At 35.5% G+C, this 10178-nt stretch overlaps 1 protein-coding gene across 8 annotated transcripts in view; it reads left to right on the top strand.

Annotated features, from left to right (window-relative positions):
• The first annotated feature begins 1974 nt into the window (after nt 1-1974).
• The window catches only part of LOC136032717 (DNA-dependent metalloprotease SPRTN-like), a 43712-nt gene continuing 35508 nt past the window's right edge, over nt 1975-10178 (top strand). For 2 of the 8 annotated variants that reach the window (XM_065713090.1, XM_065713031.1), the window contains exon 1: nt 1975-2055. The gene's annotated coding sequence lies outside the window, so the exon portion shown is untranslated. Of the gene's footprint in view, nt 2169-10178 lie in introns of all 8 variants that reach the window. The other 6 variants (XM_065713040.1, XM_065713081.1, XM_065713074.1 and 3 more) reach the window with 6 other exon arrangements.

The following is a 10178-nucleotide window of genomic DNA, read 5'->3' as shown; positions in this document are numbered from 1 at the left end:
TTGAACGTCTTCTTTTGCCCAAACTTTGTGGCAAATAGATTGATCTACCTGATACAAAATCAAAGATGTCTAGTATCTCCTGAAGTTCATCCCCAATCAGGACCAGGAGTATTTTGAAATCAAGATTGAGCAGTATTACAAGACCAAGGGGGCTATTGAACTTTTGGAAGCCTCTCCATCTACAAAAGATCCCTGTCCAGAGGATTCCACTGAAGAGAAACGGAGGCGGGCAAAGAAACTCAACAAAAAATAAACGTTTCTGACGTTTTTTTTGTAATTAATGCGTCAGAGCTCGTTTGTCGTATCTTCTTGGTAAAAAGAATATGCAACCCACATCATTTTATCGTATCAGAGTTTACTAGAATTTCGTTAAGGGCAGATTATCGTTATCTGTATTTCATTTCAAGTTTTGACAATAAAAATCTGGCCTTTTCTATCTCGTATTCTGAAGACCTTCCTATTTTTTTTTCTCTTTTTTATGTATTTGCGAAGAAAATCGGTTGTACCGTGTAAATTGCAGCAGAGGGGAAATTTTGAAAGTCGTTTTTCTCGGAATTTTGAAAACATTAGTTACAACAAAACCGCTCTCAGGGGATGCAATGGCCAAAAATTCACCTCATCACTCTTTCAAAAGCTTATATCAGAATCTGAAATATCACAAATCAAATCATCACCAAAATTCCCTTGGTCAAACGGATTGGCAGAAAAGTCTGTACAGACGGCCAAGGATATACTTCGCAAAACTGATATGGCTGGAAACAAATTTGAGTCAGCACTGCTAGTGCATAAGAACACCCCTGTTGACAAAATAGCCTCCCCATCCAAGTTGCTAATGAGCAGAAACCTGAGTGCAATAGTTCCGTACACAAAAGAACTACTCGTACCAAAGATCATCCACCACAATCTAGTTCAAAGATATTGGGTTAAACAGCAGTCACGCAGGATCAAGTATTATGATTGACACTCAAAAGAACTGATGCCATTACAACCAGTCCAGACACAAATCCACGGTAAACTATTGAAAACTGGCATCGTCAAAAGAGCTTGCGTAGATCCGAGATCTCACATAGTCAAGGCAAATCTAGGTGCAACCTAAAGAAGAAAGAGATGCTACATACAGATACTATATCACCAGCTTCATACACCAGACGTCACCAGATCTGAGATTAACCCATATAAGTCCACTTGGGACAGCCCTTACCCCATCTCACAAAACAACAGATCAAAACCATCCACAGCCAACAAGTCACAATAACAGCTTAGTATTTCACACACCGGTACCTATGTCAAGCACCAGCCATTTGATCCCAACAGAACACCAAATTGCCCCCCCCCACATAACCGGTACCGGCTGCTCAGTGAAGCCAGTCCAAAGGATCAACCTATGAAGTAAATCAATCTCTTAAGTGAATTGAAGGAGCAAGAGTGGTACCCATCCCCCTGAAAAGAAAGCGTAAAATAAATGTAGAGTGAAGTGTCTATAAATATTAGTCAGCCAAAGTAAAAGTTCAATGAAGTGTCTGTAAATAATAGTTCAGCCAGAAGAGTAAGCCTAACGCTTTCTTTTGAAAGCATTGTGTTGTAAATTGTGTTGGATTAAAATGTATAAAGTTTAATATTTTTTACCAGGTCACTGGTTTGGAAAAGAGAGAGAATCTAATATTCTGATTTCTTCCTATTTTAGGTGATCTGGGTTCTACTTATCCATCATAAACGTGAAACTTCTACATGTTTAGTTCTAGAAAATATTTTTTTGGTTGATAAATCCTGTGTTTCCAATAGTGATTTCAAAACAATTGAAAGAGACTTCTTGTCAAACTTGGTCCCCCCCTCCGCCTGATTTAATGGACGATCCCATACTTGAAATACTTGTGGTATTACAGATATTCAACAAGTTCTATCACTTTTCGGATCAACAGGTGAACGTTTATGAGCAGCACTTGCAATTTTTTGCCGGTTTCGGGTTTGGCAATGTCACGAACATATTCTAAATGCCTTCACATGATAATTTAAGTCGAATCATCACTCTTTAGCTCAAGACTACAAACAGAAGTGGTTATAAAACGCATCCTTTGTTTATATTTAACTTTAGAATGGATATTTACATGACTTTACTTAGTCTTTCTCCAAGGACCTAGTAGTATCTAATTACACTGCTAATTCAGTTTGTATGTTGTCTGGGAATACCACAACAGAAAAAAGTGTGGTGGTCTAATAAGTTGGAAGCCTTTTAACATTTGTGTAGATTATTTTGAGTCTGTTGCAGCACTCATATAGTTTTCATTTATGACCACTTTAAGGATGAGTATATGCACTAATTTTGGCAAAAGCCATACTAGGCTACTCATTACCAAGATATTTATTTAGATGATCATGTGTTTGAGCAGGAATGATGTGTTAAACCTGTCCACTAGGAATGTAAAATTAGCTGATACCTTACTAGTTGTTGCATATTTTTGAGAGCATCTTATAAGAGGGTTACACTAGGCTAGTCTGTAGGTGTTTAATTTGGTAATGTTTAGTTGTTCATTTTTATGACTACATCCAGAGTCTTATGATCACAAGTCCTGGTGGTACAGGCTATTCTGTTGGAACAGGGGTCAATAGTGTGACTGTTTAAGCTCAGCCAGGGTTTACCCAGCTCTAAATGGGTACCTGAAAAAATGTAAGGAAAAACACAGAACTGTCAGATAATTTGCCCCCACCTGTGCATTGCACTCTCAGCTGATTACATTGAATCAGAAAATTGGCACCTGCCAACACATGCCATTGGTCATCATGTAAAAAGGGTTTATTTTTTTTTTAAGCTCAGAGTTATGGGCTTGACAGAAGCTCTGGCAGTGGTTTTAGGCAGCCGCCTCTCCCTACTTTGTTTAATTTCTGACTTTGGGTTTCTTTAATTTTATATTTTAAATTCCTATGGTATACCTTGCCTCCCTCTTCCCAGATTTTGAGGCCTGAAACCACTAATGGATGGTATGATAGTAATATTAATTGAGAATTGCAAATATCTGAGTATAAGAACATGACCATTCTGGGATAGTTTAGTAAATTTTTTTTTTGAAGTATTTAGTCTAGCTCCCCTTTGTGTTTAAATCTTATAAGCAAGCCAACATTTTTGGTTTTCACTTAGGTGGTATTAACTCTTTTGTTTCTAAAAGTATGATTTGTAATTTATATGAAATATATGCTTTGGCTAATTGAAACAGCTTCAATTGCAACCAACATTTGAACATCACAAAGGTGCTATTTGTTTTTATACAAACTCTTTTTCCTAAGTTCATCAATTAATCTACAAGTTTTTTTTTAAAGTTCATTTGTGTACCTTGATAAGAAGCTATAATTTAGCAATCTTATGCTCCAATAGACATTGAAATTCAAGACAAGCTACTTTTAAATTTGCTATAGCTATTGGAAAAAAGGGTCAGGTTAAAAAATTGAAACTACCAAGATGGATCCACAGACTAAAGTATGTCCTGGGAAGGTATTTTGAAGTAGGCCTACTTACCTCCACTTCTTGTCCCTCTATAGGGCTCTGACCTTTGATAGCCTTTAAAAATAGGTATATTTTTCATTGTTCACATTATTGACTTACAAATAAAGTGAACATACCACTCAATGCCTTTTTTAAGCTCATTACAAGTATAATAATTCCTTCTATTGTAATTCAAATTTTAGCCCCTTTTGAGCTCTCGCAAATGACCAAAATATTTCAGTTTTTTTGGTATAAAAAGGCTAGAAACACCATAATCCAACCTAACCATTGTAGGCTACACCTTCTTCTATTGGCTTTCATATTTTTGATAGGCTATTTTATGGATGACACAGTCATTAATATGAACAACAAAAATTTATCTAAAAGTCTTTGTATTATAAAAGCAAAGCTGGTTAAGTTCTAGGCTAGTTTAGCTACTTTTTGCTATCTTGGAATGGGCTTAGTCTGGGAAAACCAAACTTTCAGTAATGAATCAAAAGTGATAAACATACTTTGGCAAGGTATTGCCAAGATTCCATGTTAACCCTCTTCTGATTCCTAAGTCTTTGAAATTTGCATACTTGACAGGTCTACCTATTGAAAGTTTGACAAAACAACATTTACCCTAATTTTCAGTTATCAGTTTTGTTTTCTTTAGGTTTAGTTCTAAATATTCAATTGCCATTATTTGAGCAGAATTTGGTAAAATTCTAGTTGATTGACTTCTTGCTATCTCAGAAAGGGGTTAGGAAAATGAAACTTTCAGGGATGGGTCTACAGGCTAAAGTATGTCCCAGGAAGGTATCTTGAAGTACCTATCTCCACTCCTTCTCCCTCTAGAGAGCCTTGAACTTTGATGACCTTCAAAAATATGTGTGTTATTAAAGTGAAATCTTGCAAAATAGATCTTCAGTAAAATTCTAGTTAATTGACTTCTTGCTATCTTGGAAAGGGTTTAGGTTAGGAAAATGAAACTTTAAGGAATGGGTCTACAGGCTAAAGTATGTCCCAGGAAGGTATTTAAAAGTACCCACCTCCACTCCTTCTCCCTCTAGAGGGCCCTGAAATTTGCCTACATGACAGGTCTACACCTATTGAAATTTTGACAAAACAACATTTTACCTTAATTTTCAGTTACTAGTTGCTTTTTCTCTGCCTTTAGTTCTGAAAGTCCAATTCCTGTTATTTGAGTAGAATTTTGAGCCATATCAATTTTTTTTTTACATTTATGAAATGTATTTGCATATCTTTAAAACCTTATAAAATGGTATTGAGCAGAGTTATGAAGCTGAAAACAATTTTTCTGTACTTTAATTAAACAGAAGATCAAGCATTTATTAAATAGAATTGCAAGGTTTCACTTTTATAACACACATATTTTTAAAGGTCATCAAAGGTCAGGGACCTCTAGAGGGAGAAGGAGTGGAGGTAGTTGCTTCAAAATACCTTCCTGGGACATACTTTAGTCCATAGATTCATCCCTGAAAGTTTCACTTTTTTAACCTAAACCATTTCTGAGATATCAAGAAGTCAATTAACTAGAATTTTACCTAGATCTTCTGCTTGAATAACATACAACACAATTTTTTCAGCTTTCTGGTCTAACAAGTTTCATAGATTCACTGCCCAATTAGAAATGGATTTGCCACATAACCTTGAGATGGCATGCTTCCTAACAAGTTTTGACCATGTCCTCTTGTCCTTGAAGAGACATTTGTGATAAGTTCTTTATGGTTGTGCAGCTTGAATTGTATAGTCGTATCCCCTCTCTTTTGGCAATAAGTCATTGATGTTAAATTTAGATTTTCAAGTTGGGAGGGTAGGGAATGCTATAGAAACCTGGGATACATTTAGTTGTACAACTCTGAACTGATTCTAGAGTTTCTTGGTCAGATTTATTAATTGGGTTGGTAATGCACATGTCAAACCCTAGCTTAGGTTAAATTTAAGCTTTATAGAGCTTTCATACAACTGAGGGTGAACAACTACTGAAAGTTCTCTTAAATACACCAAGAGCTTGATTGGCCTTTGCTGCCACAGTCTTGGCATGCAAACTGAACATTAGCTGTTCATCAAATAAAAGCCCAGATTGTGTTAGCATGACTACTGACAATAGGGTGCCTTTTTTTGTCTGTTGACTCAATTGAGTACTGGGGTCTTGAGTTTTTATTACCAAAGTGGATAACTTTGCATTTCTGGACACTGAACTTCAACTTCCAAGTCCCTGTCCAGTGAGTAAATGAATCCAGGTCTTCTTGAATGGCTCCTATTTTTTATGAACTTTCAACTGAAGCAATTACCTTTGAATCATCTGCATAAAGGCTTATTTTATATTCAACATTACAAAGTGCAGTATTAATGAAAATATTAAATTAAGCTGGGCCTTTGGCTGTGTCTTGAGGTACTCCACTTCTCACTTCCACAACATGAGAGGGAAATGATTGTCCATTATCTTCAAATACATTAACTGCTTATTTCCTATTACTAAGGAAAAGTATTACCTAGTCAATAGTTTCTGCATCAATACCAACAGTTTCAAACTTAATATGCGGTCACCTGTGGCATTCCTTATCAAATGCTTTAGAAAAGTCAAGCAAAAGCATGTCAACTGGGAAACCCTTGTCTATAAGTTTGGTCTCATGTTCATATGCATCAGTAAGGTTGGTCTCAACTGATATAGCAGAATAGAAACCATGCTGGCATGGGGACAGCAGCTTATTTTGAGCAAGATATGGAATGACTGCAGAGTTGACTGTGCTTTTGAGTATATTCCATGGCAGAGGTGATACTGATTGGTCTGTAGTTATCTGCATCATCTCTGTTACCACCTTTGTGCTCTTGGGTAATATGTTATAACTTCACTAGTAGTTCACTTTAGTAGGTTCAGCATTTGCTTCTTTGAGAAGTTGAGGGGAAATGCCATCTGGTCCAATTGATTTATTTGGGTTCATATTTTTAAGATGGGTTAAATGGTTAAATCTATTGATAGTAATAGATGGCATTACACTTAGCATGTCAAAATTTGGGGGAATCTACAAATGGAGCCTTGACACATATGTGAAGATAGAGATAAATTGATCAATAAGGGAATTTACTATTGCTTGGGGATCATCAATTTTACTGCCATTATGTGCCATCTGGGTAACTGAATGTCTTCCAGGCTTTTACCTGAGCCATAATTCCAAAACTAGGATTTGGCTTAGCTGATTCAGCTATTGCCTCCTTACACTGTTCGGAAATCTTTTTGGAGATATTTTTCACCTGGTTGCATGCTTGTATATTTGTTAATGATATGCACTATTCACATCCTGTGCATGCAATGACTAGACTGTTTTCTTGTTCCTGGCCATTTTTGATTCCTTTGACATAAATGGGATGTTTTCAGTTTGTGGAAAGGTTTTGCATTTGGGATGAAAAAAAAATGATGCTATTAAGACTTGGGATGATAATATTCTTTTGAACTATTTGAAGGAAAGTGGTAGAAAATCGTTTTTGCTAGGATCTTATGTTAGAGATCAAAGATGCTAATGTAAGATTGGCAATACTATTATTACTTTCTTGACCTTTGCAATGAAAGTGGTTGAGTGTACAATTGTAATAGCATTATTATCTGTGTACTTGAAAAAAAGGAGAGAAAAAAATGAGTTAAATAAACATGTGAAAAAAAATATGAAGTTTGTTTCAGATTAAGCCACCAGGAAACTTAAAGAGAAAAGTGTTGAAATAGGAAGATTGTCTCCACAAAAGTTGGTTTCTAGAGGATATGTCTATGTTGAGAAAAAACAACAGATGATGCATTTGGAGGTGATTTGATTACTTGATGTTATTTGATTTTATGTTGTTATTGATTTGAGCAATTCGATGTTATTTTATGCTCTTGCCAAATATATTGATCACTAAATTTGTAAGTTCAATTTAAATCCCTTAAATGGACCTTAAAATGACGCTGAATTTCTGTTCTCACTTGCTGAGAGTACCAACAATAAAAGTAAGGCAAGACCCCCAGGACAGTACTCACACTTGTATCTTGGACATGAAGATTAGGATGTACAGAAGTTTAGATGGTTAGGATTGGCTGATGGTCAGGACTAGGCTAGTTGGGATTGACTGACTACAACCCTGGAAAAATTTGTTTTTCCTCATTTAAATTTAGACATAAGTTGATACTACAGCCTAGCCTGTTTAAATGCTTCATGCACTTGCAGAGATTAGATCTGTTTAAGATTGAATCTATCCATTATTTGGATATTTTGTTCTACTTTAAGCCCTCATGTTTAAAATTGGACTGGATTTCCCAAGATTAGGCTCAATCTTTAGATTTTTGTCCAACAGTAGGCTCCACTGATTACTATCAGCATGTTTAAACTATTCATTATTTTCATGGATAATATTTTCAAGCTAATCAAATTCTTACTAAGAATGTTTAGACAAATAAAATTGCGAAACAAATCAGTTCTCAGTAGTATAGTAGAGATTTTACAGTAATCTAACTGTTGAGATGGTGATTAGCAGTTTGAGGACTGGGTAACTGCTCTAGTACCATTAAATTCCTTGTTTTGTGCTTCAGTATTATAGTCATTACCCTGGCCATACAACCCAACTCCTAGATGGTCCTATATTTGGTCTCATAGAGGCAAAAGTATTTCTTTAATGACTGTTGTTTATGATGTCTTTAAGCTATTCTTTTTCAAAGTGGTTTTGCTGAATTTTTTACTTTCAAAACCAATCTTTCTATGTGATTTCAGATGAATTAGATGGATTGATTGAGGGTAGATTCTAGATTATCATGTAGCTCAGAAAACATTGCTGAACTTAGGTAAAACATTTTATTAATTTTGGCATTACTCTGCTTTTGATTGACTGTTTGGAAAAAAGCATCAATTATTGGAACATGATTTTCAGTGATATTACATTTTTTTCCTGGACTTCAAAACCGAATTTTTCAAAATTCGAACTGAGAGGCTTTTGGCCATGTGCAATCTTAGAAAATAGTTGAGTTGGAGAATGAAATTCCCAAAAATAAATGCAGAGCCTAAACTATCTCATGGCAAGTGTTTCCAAGCACACTGCTCTGCCCTTCCCCTATTTGCGAGGCTCAGAGGGTTGTATTGCATATTTTAGTCTTGACCATAAAAAAAGCATGAATTGGGTTTGAGTTAGGTTTTCTCTGAGTTTAGGTTTTATTCAGTTGTTTTCCTTTTTTTTATTTGGTTCTACAAATTAACTGTTATTATGAAATAGGTTCAGGAATAACAAATCATCACAAAAAGCCCTTTCAGTAGATTTGGTTGTTTTGAACCTTGCAAAAGCATTTGATAAGGTCCCACGCAATTGCATTTGCTCCAAATTTATAGCAGTAGGAGTATATCCAGGGTTACCATAGTATATTGGCTGATGGACTGTTTGATTGATAGAGCACAAATGATACAACCCTTCACAACAGGCAGTGTGTATGCCTATTCAAAACTGTGCACTGCCCCCAATGGTGTTCCTCAGGAAACTGTCATTGGACCAACATTGTTTCTTATCTATATGAATAATATGGTATGTGAAGTCTGTAACTGCATGACCCTATCTGTTAGTGAATCGAAACTATATGGTGTCTTTTTTAACGGATTATCAAAACTATTTGCCATCAGTCACATACATGCGTGGGTAGACAGATAGCTTCTCTCCTTTAGTGTTCCAAAATTTGTTACCACTCCCTTTGGTCACAAGAATCCACATCACCAATGTAGCATGAAGGAAAACCTACCATCATTTCTCATACCAGACCCAATTTGAACCTGAATCAACAAAAAATGCAATGCTAAACCTTCAATTTGTGCTTAGGGTTGCCTATAATTTGAACTTAACACTTTGGATTCCTAGATTTTGGACTAATTGCTGTGTGTACTGTATGTATAATTAAAAGCACATCATTGAACTTAAGTGGTGATATCCTATTTTAATTTGTTTATTGTATAGCTACTAATCTTCAAAATGAAGCCAAATAGACAGTAGTGGTTTCAGGCCTCATAATTGAGAGGGGGGCAAGGTATACCATAAAAGTGTAAAATTATGAGTAAAATGAATTTAATCTCAGATTTAGGAAAAATTGTGAGGGCAGCTGCTCCCCCTGCCAAGGCCTAGAACCGCTGAGAACAATAAGGATCCAATATTGAACTTTAATTTGCTCCAAAGTGCAAATTAAGGTAGTAGCTATGTTCATTTCAGACCCCATTTGGGAGGGAGGAGGAATGGCTAGGATGTAATTACTATAGCAGTTATAATTTATTTTAAAATTGTGAATATCATTTGTTTCCTTTGGACAAAATAAATTTACTACAAAGAAGTTGAGTTTTACATAAAAAAAAGAAAAAAGTTGAAGGTAAAACAATATTGAATAAGAATAACAGATTATGGCCCAAAATAAAATTTCTCAAAAAAAGATGTACCTGTAAACAAAATGCACCTGTTAATTCCAAATCCAGTGGTCCTCAGCTTTGTTGACCAAAACAGTTTGCTTGCATTTCTTTTTTCCTGATTGCCGTGGGTGCCAGTTAATAAAAAATCGCTGATGGAAAAAGACAATGTATTTTGTAGGAAGATTTAAAACATTTTTTTTTTCAAAATCTACAGGGGGGGGGGATTTTTTTTCTCTAAAAAACTGATTTTCAGAATTTATATGGAGTGAATGTCCCCCTGGTAGTTTTGGAAAAAA

Source organism: Artemia franciscana, chromosome 1 (assembly GCF_032884065.1).
Source record: "Artemia franciscana chromosome 1, ASM3288406v1, whole genome shotgun sequence".
Taxonomy (NCBI): Eukaryota; Metazoa; Arthropoda; class Branchiopoda; order Anostraca; family Artemiidae; genus Artemia; species Artemia franciscana.
This window is presented reverse-complemented; position numbering and strand designations above follow the sequence as displayed.